General features: G+C 38.5%; 1 long non-coding RNA gene across 1 annotated transcript; it reads left to right on the forward strand.

The window, feature by feature from the left end:
- Window positions 1-232: 232 nt before the first annotated feature.
- On the forward strand, window positions 233-15359 carry LOC121779606. Its single transcript, XR_006045858.1, has 3 exons — window positions 233-1709; window positions 14269-14341; window positions 15103-15359. It is a non-coding gene; the product is annotated as an uncharacterized LOC121779606 (long non-coding RNA).
- The last annotated feature ends 1847 nt before the right edge of the window (window positions 15360-17206 follow it).

Consider the following 17206-nt stretch of genomic DNA (forward strand, 5'->3'; position numbering starts at 1 on the left):
CTTTCCTCCTTGTTATAGGAGTTAATTTGTAATTTCCTCCTTCATATATATGATATAAATATATGAAGTTAATTTTAAAAAAAAAAAAAAAAAAAAACCTTGAGTCTTTAAAATCTCTTGGCCCCAATCAAATACACCACTTAATTATAGAGAAGAAATAGGCCAACTAATTAATAAATTTCCACAACCCAAGTTCCCTTAAAGATTAAATCATTGGCCCAATTTACTCAAATATAATTCCACCCCATCGTGACTTTCTCTCTCTCCCATTCTTATTCAAAAATTGAAATCCCTAGTTTTAGGAATCAGCGGCGGTTTTCCTCACGGCTTCTCCGGAGAAGCCGCCGCCATCGCTCCTCCTTTCTCCGCCTCGTTAAGGTAGCAAGCGCTCTAGCCCGCCATCGCCGTCGATAGGGCTCCGTCGGAATCGCCGTCTCGACGGAGCCGTCGCTGGAGTCTAGCGGGGTCATCCTCGCACCGCATCCGCCTCGCACGCTGCTGCTTCGGTAGCGTCGCCCCTTCCTTTCCAACGTTCTCCGGTGGTTTCACGCCCGTTGCCGTCTCTTATCCTCCGCCGAACCGTGGCTCTTCCTGCAGCGAAATCAGTGGCAGAGAGATGCGTCGCCTCAATCTCGTGCTCCAGCAACTCGCCATTTCACTCCACGGAGGCCGCATGGTGGCCTCCGGCTCCGTACGTTGCCGTCAGGCATCCTCTCAGACAAGAAGCTAAGTTCCCTTCCCCTTGCTCCCCGTTCGTTCCCTTGTTGACGGTTTACGGCAATTCGGTGATTTGGGACTTATCTAGTCGCGATCCAACTAAATTCTTGTTTCCTTGGTTGTTATTGTGAGTTGGGCAGTAGCTATGTAATATTGAGATTATTGGTGCATGAACTCGATTGATCTACTGGGGTTACGGTATCTAATCTTTGGTGATGTCTCTATGTTTTCTATGTTCTTGATACTCAAGTGGTTGATCTATATGATGCGAAGAGGGGTTGTTGAGGGGGTTACCTTGATTGATGAATCCTTGTTGTGTTCTTGCTGCCAATTCCTCTCCTTGCTCCTCCCTCTTGCTGCTCTCTTCTTATGATATAATGTGAAACTTGTGGTGACCGAAAAGTGGGGGAGAAGAGGAGGGTTGTGGCTCCTTATATAGCTCTCAACTGTTAACAGCTTGTGCCTGAAAACTTGGGGGACAAAGTCTCTTATTTTTGGCTGCCAGCTTGCTCCCTTTTGAGCTTTGTGATACTGTGATTATGCTATAATGGTGAAATTCTTGGGAGAAAACAGCCCCTCCTTGGCTGTTTCTCAAGCCTCGATAAGAGGGTTCCATTCCTCCATCCTCTTTGGCTTGTGGTTGGGTTCTCTTACCTTGTGGCAGCCTTGTTTGATTCCATATTGGTGCAAGTTAGGGATGGGCAACTGTGGCTGATCTCACAGCAAATTCTGCCGCCTCTTGGCTGTGCTATTTGCCTATTACTTCCACCATCTTAATCGAGCTTGCCTCTCCTTCTCCCTTTCTTGTGTGCCTATTTTTCTAACCCCAATTTTGTGTTGATTTGCAGGTCTAGGGCTGCCTCTATTGGAGTTTTGGTGGAGGTGGGGATCGATGAAGGTGTGAAGGAAGACAAAGGATGATGATCTGGCATTGATGTTGTTGTCGTCTCTTCCTGATGAATTTGAACATCTGGAGACCACATTACTCCACGGTAAAAACAATGTGTCTTTAGATACTGTGTGTTCTGTTTTGTATAGTCATGAATTGCGAAAGGCAGATGAAATGAAAGGCAAAGCAGTTACAAATGAAGCATTAGTGGCAAGGGGTCGTCAATAAGGCCAATCAAATGAGAGAAGAGGAAGGTCCAAATCGAAAAGGCGAGCTGCCAAAGATGAGTGTGCTTTCTATTATGAGAAAGAACATTGAAAGAAAGACTGTCCAAAGTTGAAGAAGAAAGAAAAGGCTTCGCAGGATGCAAATGTTGCTGAATGCAAAAATGATGCGGAGTCGGATTGTTCTTTGACAGTTTCACCTACAACATCGCATCCAGACGAGTGGATATTGGATTCAGGTTGCACCTATCATATGTGTCCCATCAGGGAGTGGTTCTTTGATTTCGAAGAACTCAATGGCGGACTTGTTTACATGGGAAATGACAGTCAATGTAAGACAGCCGGGATATGCTCAATCAAGCTACAGAATCAGGATGGATCCACCAGAATTTTGAAGGATGTGCGGTATGTGCCCCAGTTGAAGAAGAATCTCATCTCATTGGGGGCCTTAGAATCCAAAGGCTTAGTTGTGATGATGCGAGATGGAATTCTAAAAGCAAATTCACGAGCATTGGTGATGTTGAAAGGCGCGAGGAAGAAAAATTTGTATTACGACCAGGGTAGTACAGTTGTTGGGAAAGTAGCAACTGCAACTTCGAGTAACAAGAAGGATGCAGAGACGACGAAGCTTTGGCATTTGCGATTGGGACACGCTGGTGAGAGATCATTGCAAATTCTCTCCAAGCAGAATTATTGAAAGGTACGAAGTCTTGCAAATTAGAGTTTTGTGAGCACTGTGTTCTGGGAAAACAACGAAGAGTGAAATTTGGCACTACAATCCATAATACGAAGGGACTTCTGGATTACTTGCATTCAGATGTGTGGGGGCCCGCCAAGACTCCATCACCTGGAGGTAGACACTATTTTGTCACTTTTGTTGATGATTTTTCCAGAAGAGTTTGGGTGTACACTATGAAGAGGAAAAAATGAAGTCCTTCGGATTTTTTTGAAATGGAAAGTTCAAGTTGAAAATCAGATGGGGAGGAAGATCAAGGTTCTCCGATCTGACAACGGTGGAGAATACAATAGTGATATTTTCCAAGATGTATGCTAGGAGTGTGGCATAGTTCGACACTTCACAGTGAGAAGTACATCAAAACAGAATGGAGTGTCAGAGCGTATGAATCGAATACTAGTGGAGAAAGTTCGTTGTATGCTATTAATGCTGGGCTAGACAGGAAATTTTGGGCTGAGGCCATCACATACGCTCAAAACATTGTCAATCGTTTGCCATGTTCTGTCATTGATGGCAAGACTCCTTTAGATGTATGGTCCGGTAAACCTGCAACTGATTATGATTCTTTGCGTATTTTTTGGTTCTATTGCATATTGTAGCTTGTATGGATTAGGATGTTTTTCCGTTGTTAAGCTCAACTTTTCCACCATTTCAGAACTTGCAACATTTGCACAACTACCACCATCAATAATCATTATGCAAAGTTTACCTTGGACCAAACACCTTGTGTGGAAGATGTTCTCCCTTTGTTGATCATCCTTTCTGTTTTGCATGTTTAGAGCCCTTCGAACCACCAAAAGTTCTCCATATTCTGGTTCAATCTCCTCCAATTGTTTATCCTCCTCCTCATCATCATCTTCACGTTCACTTTCAGATTCCATCTCTCCATTTGGCTTCAAAATCATCACCCTTTTGTTTGGACATTGAGATGCAATGTGTCCAACACATTGACAACGAAAACATTTGATATCTCTATTTCGAGTTGAAGTAGAAGTAGAAATACCTTTACCCTTCTCAAATTCTTTAGACTTGGATGTCGACGCTTCATTTTGGGGTTTAGAACCTGCCCCAAAATTGGATTTGGATGAAGTCCACTCTTTTGTCCTTGAAGAATGAGAACTTGTTGAAAAATTCTTTTGGATTGTTCCCTTCTTCTTCAATTGTCCCTCCACCTTCATGGTCATATGAACCATGTCCTCCAACTCCACATAGTGTTGAAGCTCCACAATGTTTGCAATTTCCATATTCAGCCCACATAAGAATCGAGCCATAGTTGTTTCTCTATATTCTTCAACATTTGCCCTAATCATGGCAATCTCCATGTCTTTGTAGTACTCATCAACAGATTCAGTACCTTGTTTCATAGATTGTAATTTTTGATACAATTCACGAAAATAATGAGAAGGTACAAATCTCTTACGCATTATGCTTTTCATTACTTCCCAAATCGAAACTGGTCTTCCTCCATATCGCCTTGTACTGGTTGTCAATTGATCCCACCAAACTATAGCATAGTCAGTGAATTCAATAGCAGCAAGTCTAACCTTTTTCTCCTCGGAATAGTTGTGACATTCAAAGATGAGATCCACCTTTCTCTCCCACTCCAAATAAGATTCGGGGTCACTCCTTCCTTGGAATGTTGGGATCTTCAGTTTGATGCTTCTCAAATCACCATCCACTTCATTTGTATGCCCTCTTCTACCGTTTCCACGTCTCTCATTTTGATGCCTATATGAAGCATCATCTTCTCCTCCACTCTCTTCCTCCTCGTTATTATTTTCATTTGTTGCCTGAACTTCTAGCATCTCCAACCGCCCTGAAACACTTTCCAGAATCCGTGCAAACCTTGCAAATTGTTGTTGCATGGCTTTCAATGTAGGATCAACTGGAATATGATCGTCAGTAGAATCCATCCTCACAGTTCACTCGTGTATCACACAAAAAATAAACCTCACAAAATACTCGTGTATATCACTCGTTGGCTTTTACCTCCCCTCAAATAACCTCACCTCTCAAGCCTTTTACCACTCTTTCTCTTTTGCAAAGAAAACACAAGTATAAAACAAATCAAGAACAAACAAGAACAAATAGCAATCAACCAACTTTAGCCCTTGAATGAAGGATGAAAGGAAATGGTCGAGAAAAATTATGTGAAATATGTATTTGGGGTTTTTTTTCTGGTTTTTCGTTTGCTTCTTTTTGTGAAACAACAAAAGGTAATGGATAAAAGAAGGTAAAGATGTTTACTATATGTACTTTTTTTTGGCCCTTTTTTTTCTTTTTGCAACAACAAAAGGTAATGGATAAAAGAAGATAAAGTTGCAACAACTAGTATATATCACTTTTTTTTCAATTTTTTTTTTGAATCTAAGATATAAATATAAGATAAAGCTAAGGATAGATCAATACCAGATGGCTCTGATACCAAATGATATGGATTGGGATAGGACGAAGGACCCATTGGATATATTGATCCAAGAACCCCACGTATAAGGTTTGGCAGCGGACTCCCTTGATTGATAATCTGGTTTGATCCACTTCCAGAGCTTGGAAAACCTCGACCCGTTGGCTATATGATCAGCCAAGAACCTCGGTATGGTTGAACGCCACAAGAACTTGCTCAAAGTATCTTGATAAGTTCCAAACAAGTGAAAAACTCTACAAAGAGAATTCAACTCACAAGACAAAGTCTATTTTCGTATTTAATCAATGGTGTGTTCAAATGACATGCTTACAAGCCTATTTATAGGCTAGAATGGACTCTTGAAAGTCTCATATCATTAGTACAACTTAAGACCTTTAGAATGACTCATAATAAGTGAAAAGTAACTCCTAAACTATTGGTGTGACTTTAGGACATCTAAAGTCACTTATTTACTCAAAAAGTAACTTAAAAAATGACTCTTCATTTTGGTTGCTCCAACTTGGACGAAAATGTATCATGTATCTTCAATTTGGCCCTCCAAAATGTGATATATAGTGACTCCAAACCTCATGCATTGGGCTGCCCACTAACTTGAATAATATTCACCATTTGGCCAAATGTAGAATGGTCTTGGAATTGGGCTTTTATTTCATCAACTAAAAGCATCATGGATTCCTTTATCTTCTTAGCTCTAGCACTTGTAATTGGTCCACTTTGAATGATCAATGGATCCATCTTCTTATCCTTGTAGATCAGCTTGGGTGTAGCCCCATCATTCCCTTCTTCTTCAAGAGGATTTGTCCTCGAATCTAATTCACCAACATAAGGAGATAAATCAGAAACATTGAAAGTAGCACTTACATTAAACTCACCAGGTAAGTCAAGTTTGTAAGCATTATCATTGACTTTTGCAATCACTTGGAATGGTCCATCTCCTCTTGGCTGCAACTTGGACTTTCTTTTCGAAGGAAATCTCTCCTTTCACATATGCAACCAAACCCAATCTCCCGGCTCAAAGATGACTTGTTTCTGACCCTTGTTGGCTTGCTTTGCTTATTGTTCTGTCCTCTTTTCAATGTTGAGTCTTACCCTTTCATGCAATCTTTTCACCATTTCAGCCTTAGCTTTTCTATCAAGACTTGCACGATCTTCAATAGGTATTGGAATCAAATCTAGTGGACTCAATGGATTAAAACCATACACAACTTCAGATGGAGAAAAGTTAGTAGCAGAATGAACACTTTGATTATAAGCAAATTCAGCAAAAGGTAAGCATTCCTCCCAACTTTTCAAGTTCTTTTTAACTAATGTTCGTAGTAATTGAGACAAAGTCCTATTAACTACTTCAGTTTGTCCATCAGTTTATGGATGACAAGTAGTAGAAAACAAGAGTTTAGTTCCCAACTTATTCCACAACACTCGCCAAAAATGACTCACAAATTTAGCATCTCGATCACTCACAATTGATCTAGGAACACCATGCAAACGGACAATTTCTTTAAAGAACAAATCAGCGATATGAGATGCATCATCAGTTTTGTGACATGGAATAAAATGTGCCATTTTTGAAAACCTATCAATAACCACAAAAACTGAATCTCTACCTCTTTTTGTTCTTGGCAAACCAACAACAAAGTCCATTGAAATATCCTCCCAAGGTGCACTAGGAATTGGTAACGGTTTGTACAAACCATGTGGGTGTGATTTAGACTTGGCTTGCATGCAAGTTATGCATCTTTTACAAATTCTTTCAACATCCACACGCATTTTAGGCCAAAAGAAATGTTCATGCAAAACATCCATTGTCTTATGGACTCCAAAATGCCCCATTAAACCACCACCATGTGCCTCATGCACAAGCAATTCACGCATAGAACCTTTAGGAATGCACAGTTTATTTTCTCTAAACAAATAGCCATCATGCCTATAGAACTTGTCAAATGCAGCATGCTCACAAGCTAAATAGATAGAAGAAAAGTCCGGGTCATTATCATACATTTCCTTAATCAACTCAAAACCAAGCAACTTAGAACTCAAATTAGTGATCAAAATGTACCTCCGAGACAATGCATCAGCCACAATGTTTTCTTTTCCCTTTTTGTATTTGATTACATAGGGAAATGATTCAATGAATTCCACCCACTTAACATGTCTCTTGCTAAGCTTACCTTGACCTTTCAAGTACTTCAGAGATTCATGATCTATTACCTTGACCTTTCAAGTACTTCAGAGATTCATGATCTATATGAATTACAAACTCTCTAGGCCACAAGTAATGCTGCCATGCTTCCAAAACTCTAACCAACGCATATAACTCCTTGTCATACGTTGGATAGTTCAATTGAGCTCCTTTCAACTTTTCGCTAAAGTAAGCGATTGGCTTTCCATCCTGCAACAAAACAGCTCCTATGCCTACTCCAGATGCATCACATTCAAGCTCAAACATGTTATCAAAGCTAGGCAAAGAAAGAATTGGTGCAGTTGTAAGTTTTTCTTTAAGTAGATTAAAAGCATGCTCTTGTTTTTCTCCCCAATAAAAACAAACATCCTTTTTTCACAATTTCATTCAAAGGTGCAGCAATTGTACTAAAATCCTTAACAAACCTCCTATAAAAACTTGCAAGACCATGAAAACTTCTAACTTGTGCTACATTTTGAGGAATTGGCCATTCTAAAATAGCTTTCACCTTCTCCTTTTCCATTTCAATCCCATTAGCACTTATAAAAACCAAGAAAAACAACTTTATCCATGCAAAATGAACACTTCTTGAGATTAGCATACAATGATTCTTTTCTTAAGGTGTCCAAAATAGCATGCACATGGTATAGATGTTCATCCACATTTTTGCTATAGACAAGAATATCATCAAAATAAACAACCACAAATTTTCCAATGAATTTTCTCAAAACATGGTGCATCAATCTCATGAAAGTGCTTGGTGCATTAGTTAAACCAAAAGGCATGACTAACCACTCATATAGACCAAATTTTGTTTTAAAGGCTGTTTTCCATTCATCTCCTTCTCTAATGCGAATTTGATGGTAACCACTTTTCAAATCGATCTTACTAAACACAACAGATCCAAGCAATTCGTCAAGCATATCATCTAGCCTAGGAATAGGATAGCGATACTTTACAGTGATTTTGTTGATTGCTCGACAGTAGGTGCACATCCTCCATGATCCATCTTTCTTAGAAACAACAATTACCGGCACAGCACATGGACTCATGCTCTCACGGATTTTTCGTTTCTCCAACAACTCTTGCACTTGCCTTTGAATTTCCTTAGTCTCTTCGGGATTGGCCCTATAGGCTGGTCGGTTTGGTAGAACTGCACCGGGAACAAAGTCAATTTGGTGTTCAATACCTCTTAATGGAGGTAATCCACTTGGTTCATCCTCGGGAAAGACATCCTCATATTCCTGTAAAAGAGACACAAAAGTACTTGACAAAGAAGTGGTTAATTCGTTAGTGGTAAATAAAGACTCTTTGTACACTAAGATGAAAACACTCTTTTCTTCAACTATTGCCCTCTTTATTTCTTTTGCTCTCACATAGAAATTCTTTTTTTCTTTTCCCTCTTCTTACTTTTCTCTCGACTCTTTTCACTCGACTCTTTTTCAATGCCCTCGCTTTTTTTTCTCTCAACCTCACGAGCTCTCCTTGCTTGAGACAATTTCTGTTGATCCTCTTGAACTTGTTGAGGTGTCAAAGAGACAAGCATGATAGACTTGTTGTTGTGCTTGAAGGTGGAGTGGTTGTGAAATCCATCATAAGTCACTCTACGATCAAACTGCCATAACCTCCCCAAAAGAATGTGACTAGCATGCATTGGCACAACATCACAAAGAACATCATCTTTATAATTGCCAATTGAAAACGAAATTAGAACTCGCTTAGTCACTTGAATTTCTCCACATTCATTAAGCCATTGTAGCTTGTACGGATTAGGATGTTTTTCCGTTGTTAAGCTCAACTTTTCCACCATTTCAGAACTTGCAACATTTGCACAACTACCACCATCAATAATCATTATGCAAAGTTTACCTTGGACCAAACACCTTGTGTGGAAGATGTTCTCCCTTTGTTGATCATCCTTTCTGTTTTGCATGTTTAGAGCCCTTCGAACCACCAAAAGTTCTCCATGTTCTGGTTCAATCTCCTCCAATCCTCCTCCTCCTCATCATCATCATCATCATCATCATCATCATCATCTTCACGTTCACTTTCAGATTCTATCTCTCCATTTGGCTTCAAAATCATCACCCTTTTGTTTGGACTTTGAGATGCAATGTGTCCAACACTGACAACGAAAACATTTGATATCTCTATATCGAGTAGAAGTAGAAGTAGAAATACCTTTACCCTTCTCAAATTCTTTGGACTTGGATGTCGATGCTTCATTTTGGGGTTTAGAACCTGCCCCAAAATTGGATTTGGATGAAGTCCACTCTTTTGTCCTTGAAGAATGAGAACTTGTTGAAAAATTCTTTTGGATTGTTCCCTTCTTCTTCAATTGTCCCTCCACCTTCATGGTCATATGAACCATGTCCTCCAACTCCACATAGTGTTGAAGCTCCACAATGTTTGCAATTTCCATATTCAGCCCACATAAGAATCGAGCCATAGTTGTTTCTCTATATTCTTCAACATTTGCCCTAATCATGGCAATCTCCATGTCTTTGTAGTACTCATCAACAGATTTAGTACCTTGTTTCATAGATTGTAATTTTTGATACAATTCACGAAAATAATGAGAAGGTACAAATCTCTTACGCATTATGCTTTTCATTTCTTCCCAAGTCGAAACTGGTCTTCCTCCATATCGCCTTGTAATGGTTGTCAATTGATCCCACCAAACTATAGCATAGTCAGTGAATTCAATAGCAGCAAGTCTAACCTTTTTCTCCTCGGAATAGTTGTGACATTCAAAGATGAGATCCACCTTTCTCTCCCACTCCAAATAAGCTTCGGGGTCACTCCTTCCTTGGAATGTTGGGATTTCAGTTTGATGCTTCTCAAATCACCATCCACTTTATTTGTACGACCTCTTCTACCGTTTTCACGTCTCTCATTTCGATGCCTATATGAAGCATCATCTTCTCCTCCACTCTCTTCCTCCTCGTTATTATTTTCATTTGTTGCCTGAACTTCTAGCCTCTCCAACCGCCCTGAAACACTTTCCAGAATCCGTGCAAACCTTGCAAATTGTTGTTGCATGGCTTTCAACGTAGGATCAACTGGAATATGATTGTCAGTAGAATCCATCCTCACAGTTCACTCGTGTATCACACAAAAAATAAACCTCACAAAACACTCGTGTATATCACTCGTTGGCTTTTACCTCCCCTCAAATAACCTCACCTCTCAAGCCTTTTACCACTCTTTCTCTTTTGCAAAGAAAACACAAGTATAAAACAAATCAAGAACAAACAAGAACAAATAGCAATCAACCAACTTTAGCCCTTGAATGAAGGATGAAAGGAAATGGTCGAGAAAAATGATGTGAAATATGTATTTGGGGTTTTTTTCTGGTTTTTCGTTTGCTTCTTTTTGTGAAACAACATAAGGTAATGGATAAAAGAAGGTAAAGATGTTTACTATATGTACTTTTTTTTGGCCCTTTTTTTTTCTTTTTGCAACAACAAAAGGTAATGGATAAAAGAAGATAAAGTTGCAACAACTAGTATATATCACTTTTTTTTCAATTTTTTTTTTTTGAAACTAAGATATGAATGTAAGATAAAGCTAAGGATAGATCAATACCAGATGGCTCTGATACCAAATGATATGGATTGGGATAGGACGAAGGACCCGTTGGATATATTGATCCAAGAACCCCACGTATAAAGTTTGGCAGCGGACTCCCTTGATTGATAATCTGGTTTGATCCACTTCCAGAGCTTGGAAAACCTCGACCCGTTGGCTATATGATCAGCCAAGAACCTCGGTATGGTTGAACGCCACAAGAACTTGCTCAAAGTATCTTGATAAGTTCCAAACAAGTGAAAAACTCTACAAAGAGAATTCAACTCACAAGACAAAGTCTATTTTCGTATTTGATCAATGGTGTGTTCAAATGACATGCTTACAAGCCTATTTATAGGCTAGAATGGACTCTTGAAAGTCTCATATCATTAGTACAACTTAAGACCTTTAGAATGACTCATAATAAGTGAAAAGTAACTCCTAAACTATTGGTGTGACTTTAGGACATCTAAAGTCACTTATTTACTCAAAAAGTAACTTAAAAATGACTCTTCATTTTGGTTGCTCCAACTTGGACGAAAATGCATCATGTATCTTCAATTTGGGCCTCCAAAATGTGATATATAGTGACTCCAAACTTCATGCATTGGGCTGCCCACTAACTTGAATAATATTCACCATTTGGCCCAATGTAGAATGGTCTTGGAATTGGGCTTTTATTTCATCAACTAAAAGCATCATGGATTCCTTTATCTTCTTAGCTCTAGCTCTTGTAATTGGTCCACTTTGAATGATCAATGGATCCATCTTCTTATCCTTGTAGATCAGCTTGGGTGTAGCCCTATCAGTTCGATCATAGGGATCGATCACTGTCTCTATAAAAAAAATCCAAAAACAGCCAAAACAAGCCAAAACCCTAGCCTTCTCCGATTCAACTCTCCCTTGCACTTACCCCAACCACTGTAAATGGCGGCGGCGGAAGCACCAGCACCGTCTCAATCCGTCAAAGATGCTGTCAACTTATTTGGTGAAGGTGTTTTTCAGGCGAAAGGTCCGCCATCCAGAAGCCAATGGTACAATCTGCAGAACGAGTTTTTGTAAAAGAGACGCAGCTTCACCTGGCCCAAAAGGAGTTAAATAAGCTGAAGGAACAGTTGAAAAATGCCAAGACTACTAAAGTTGATGCTCTTTCAGAGCTTGAAAAAGCCAAACTGGCTGCGGAGGATTTGAGCCAGAAGCTAAGAGTCATTAATGAATCAAAAGATTCAGCAATTAAATCTACAGAAGCTGCTAAGCATCAGGCAAACCAACTTGCAGAAGCCAACAACAATGTTTTGGAAGGAGTAAATGGACATTCAAACGGTGATATTGAAACTGACAAAGTGCAGTATTTGAATGTTGTTGCTGAACTTAATGCTGCTAAACAGGAAGTAAGGAAAATTCTTATGGAATATGATGCGTCTTTAGAAGAAAAGAAGATAGCGGCAAAGCAAGCTGCTGTAGCTGATACTGCTGCCAAAGCAAACATGGAGAGAGTTGGTAAACTGTCTGCGGAAAGCGCTAGTGTGCATGAGTCGATTCAGCAAGTAAAGTTGGCACACATGCAAGCAAAGGAAGATGAAACGAAGATCTATGCCGACAAGGAGAAACAGAAGTAATTATATAAAGATAGAATTGAAGGTTCAGTGAAGAGACTGGTTGCTTTGAAAAAACATGTAGACCCTGAAGTCGCAAGAAATTTGGAGTCCGAGTTGAATGGAACCTTGTCTGAAATTGAATCTTTACGAAAGGAGATGGAGAATACAAGGGTCTCTGATCTTGGTTCTGTCAAGGCTATCACTGTAGAGTTGATTAGTGCGAAGGAATCATTAGACAAAGCAGCCGAAGAATTATCCGGCCGAGGGGGAGAGGTTAGCCCCAACCGCATAATTATTCGAGATGATTGGAGTAGCGCCTATGCCAGAGAAGAGAAGATAGCTTCAGGCAGAAATGGTTCGGAGAAGAAGAAGCAACCGAGAAAGGAGAATCTACTGTCGAAGAGGTGGCAGCCGTGAGAGGCTGCGAACTCATGTTATAATGGATGAAGCGTTTGGCTGAGGGGGAGATATCAGCCACTGCCAAACGATTCAATCTCCGAATTAAGGAGAAAATTGTCGAGGACGAAGGCAGAGCAGCCAACGTCTGGGTGGCGAGTGGGAGAGAGATAGTGTCGCCACACAGCCGCTGTGAAGAGTTGATGGGAATGGGATGGCGTCGAGAGGACGTTGAGAACCTGTTGTCCAAAAGACGATGTTAAAGGAACTGCCACGGGAAAAGCCAAAGCCAATGGGAGAAGATCCAGAGATGGGGGATGCACAATGGCAGCGATGCGTCGAAGAATCAGAAACCGGATTGAAGGAGTGACGGGAGAATTCTCACCGTTGGGAGATAGCAGACTTTGAATGGACAACCAAAAGTATTTTCAGAGAAGTATTCTCACCACGGAGTTCGGCAATAACTCGGTGGAGGTGGCATGGTTTGAGAGTATGTCACCGAGGAAAAACCCATGAAGAAACTTAAAGGAGACTGATGGTTTCAGGTCTTCACTTTTAGATAAGGAAAAATGAAATGAAAATAATGGGCGTCTTAAGATTGGCTCCTAGATACGAGCAAAAACTGTCTAGATTAGCTCCTCGACATGAGTAAAAACTGTCACAATTAGCTCCTCGACACGAGTCAAAACTGTCCAAATGAGCTCCTCGACAAGAGTCAAAACTGTCAGAATTAGCTCCTCGACAAGAGTCAAAACTGTCTAAGATGGCTCCTAGATATGAGTAAAAACTATCTAAGATGGCTCCTAAATATGAGTAAAAACTGTTTAAACAAGCTCCCTGACACGAGTTAAAACTGTCTAGATTGGCTCCTTGACACGAGTTAAAACCGTCAACAAAAAATGAAGAGCTCCTTGATAAGAGCCTAAACTTTCAATGAAGAAAAATTGAAGAACTCATTGAAACGAGTTTAAACTTTCAATGATGAATGAAGAACTCCATGAAATGAGTCTAAACTCTCAATGAAGAAAAATTGAAGAACTCCTTGAAACGAGTTTAAACTTTCAATGATGAATTGAAGAAGCTCTATGATACGAGCATAAAATGTCAATGGAAATTGAAGAACTCTTAATGACGAGTATAAACTATTTATCAAACTAAAGATCGTGCAAGTTAAGTGTCGAAAAACTCGATACTTAACTTGAGGGGGAGTGTTGGAATGAGGAAATCAATTGATTTGAGAACAAGAAGGCAAGAGATGAATTTATGGCAATAATAAAGAAGGAAATCAATTAAAGATTATGGAAAATCAAATAAAAAGGACATTAGTATAATTAGAATATATTTTCCATGTATAGCTAGAATTAGAGTCTATAAAAGGTTGTGTAACCATTGAGATAATCAATTCAAGTCATTCACAATGTAGTCTTTAAATTTCTCCTCGTCTTTTACTTTCTGCAATAATATTTTATTTTTCGCATTTTATATTTTCTAACCGTTGAGAACTTGAGATAATTGAATATGGATCTGGATTTAGGGATTTTCAGCGGGGGATCAAGATTTGGATTTAGGGATTTTCAGCGGGGAAGGAGATCTACCTCTAATTCAAAGTATGTATATATATTCTCTCGTATCGTAGAAATAATCTGCAACAAATTGCTCATTCTTCTATTTTGAAATTTTTTAAAATAATTGAATTTATTTCCGATAAAAAGTAATCACTCTCTTATTTTATTCTTTAATCATTTATTTTATTTTATTTTATTTATTTTATTCACTATTAATTAACACACTATTCTTAATCTCTATATCGAAAAAGTCTCTATTAACAAAAAACGGAGAAAATAGTTGATGTCAATTTGAATTTTGGTATTAAAAACTTGAACAAAGTGAAAGCGGGATAGTATTAGTATTCTTTTATTGTAACAAATAAAAAAAATTATAAATTACTATAAAAATTATTTTTTTAATCATCTCTTTGAAATTATGAAAAACCGAATAAATAGAATATTAATTGAAGACTAAAGGACCATTTTGATCCTTAACATATTGCGATTTTATGATTTTGGTCCAAAACATTATCTTTTGAATTATTCGATTCCTCACAAATAAAAACGGGTCATATTTGGTCCGAATTTGACGGAACTGTTAAAATTTAACAATTAATGAATTTTAATTACATTTTGACCGGATTAAGTGTTAATATTAGAATTTTAATTTTTTTCAAAAAAATGAAGATTTTATTCGAATTTTTTTTAAAAGAACATCTTGTCTTTCTTTTAAAAATGTGCCGCCCCACCCTATACCTAATTTTTCAATTCTCTTTCTCATGCCAAACAATGAACTAACCAAACTCTTCTCGACATTTCAGCAAACATCTTGAAGAATTCCGTTTCAGGGAAAATCCCCGCCGCTCACCATCTTCCTCTGGTTTAAATTGCCGAAGAACAAGAATCCCATCTTTGGATGTACGAAGTTAAGATACTTCGATTTCAAAAAATTCTGAATAAAGGACTCGAGTTATGTTTGATGAAATGACTCATAGAGACCGACCTCAATTTCATGAACTCCTCGAAGAAGAAAATCCGACGCCGCTGCTTCTCTGAATAATAAATTTTCTCGATTGAAGCCGCTGAAAATCTCTCTACAAACAAACGATTTGAACACTAAGCCTTTGTGATCCTTTCTTTTGAAATAGGGATATTTAAAATAATTTTTGAAAAAAGAAAAAAAAGAAGGAGAAGAGTGCGGATGTTGCAATGCAGTCGGGGCGGGTTTTGGGGTTGCCATAAGTTTTTAGATAGTTGCAATGCATCCCATCGGTTGGCCGCCCCGAATGATTGAATGTAGTATATATTAACCTTCTACTACTCCCTTCGTCCCGGTTAAGATGACACATTCCTTGGCCGGCACGAGATTTTAGGAATTATTGGTTAATGTGTTTAATCGGAGAGAGAAAAGGTGGGTGTAAGTATTAAAATAGAGAGAAAAATATAGATGAATATTTTAATAGGAGTGAAAAAAAGTGGTTGAGTGTATTAATTGAAAAGAGAAAGTTTCCAAAAAAAGAAAATGTGTCATCTTAGTTAGGACAAACAAAAAAAGGAAAACGTGTTATCTTAAGTGAGATAGAGGGAGTACTATTTAAGGGTAGTTTAGTTAAAAAATGTGAACCTTAAACATTAATAAGGTAGTATAGGATATGTACCGCAATGATATTTTGACCCACGATCCTAAAATTGTACTTCTTCTGTCCGCGAATAGGACGAGTTTTAGGAAATGCTTAAAACACATGTTAGTGGAAGAAAGTTAGTGGAATACGAGTCTAACTTGTAGTATATATTACTTTTAAATGACACTCCATCCGTTTTTTAAAAATAGCAACTATTTTCATTTTGGGCAGTTCCTTAAAAATAGAAACTTTAAAATCTTTCTATTTTAGGACATGGACCACAAAATCCACTAACTCTGGGGTGGCAAAATGGGTAGCGGGTAATGGGTAATTCCCATTTCGACCCATTACCCACAGGGTATCGGGTACCCGCTACCCGATGATAATGGGAAACAGAGCGGGATCAGATAGTGTGTTTTAGAGTTTTGCGGGTAGTGGGTATACCTATCCGCGTGGATACACCCGTTAATCCCGATAATACCCGTTATTATTAGTATTAGACATATACCAACTTTTAATACTCTCCCTCCATTCCATATTAATTGAGGCGTTTCGAATAGTCAAGTGGATAATAAGAGTAAGTAGTTAAATAATAATAGCCATGATATACACACTCATTTTGAAAAATTAAAAATATATAGTTATAATGGAGAAAAAGTAAAGTAAGAGAGATAATAATGTAGAGAAGAGTATTTATATTATTATTTTTCCAAAATGAGTGAAGAAAATGAAACACATCTATTAATGCGGAGCAGTGGGAGTACTTTAGAGCATCCACATCGCGTCCCAATGCGGGCTCTATCTCGTCTCGGAGAGACGAGATGGCATCGAGACAGCGATGCGGGAGCCCGTCTCGTCTCTATCACGTCCCACGTCTCTCCGCGAAGGGGAAGCTGGCGAGCCAACTCGCCACGTGGCGGGCTCCCGTTTGTCCGTGACGCCCACTCGTCGGCCCGCATATGGACGTCGTTTATATCCGTTGAAAATCATTTTTTTGTTTTTTTAAAATTCAGGAAAAATTCAAAAATTTAAAAAGAAATCCCAAAAATATACTAGCCGCATATAGCCGTGTTTTTCAAATTTTTTTAATCCCCCAATCACTTCTATAAATATCAAATCATTCCCACAAATTAATCACTTTTTTGCCTCTATTTTTTTATGACTTGAGTTTTGAGATTTTGAATTTAGAGAGAGTGAGCAGAAGATTTAAAATTATGTCTTTTTTTATTTTTTTAGGATTTTAATTATGTGTTTTTTTTTATTTTTTAGGATTTTAATTATGTGTTTTTTTATTTTTTGGATT

The sequence above is a fragment of the Salvia splendens genome, chromosome 19 (genome assembly GCF_004379255.2).
Source record: "Salvia splendens isolate huo1 chromosome 19, SspV2, whole genome shotgun sequence".
In the NCBI taxonomy this organism is placed as follows: Eukaryota; Viridiplantae; Streptophyta; class Magnoliopsida; order Lamiales; family Lamiaceae; genus Salvia; species Salvia splendens.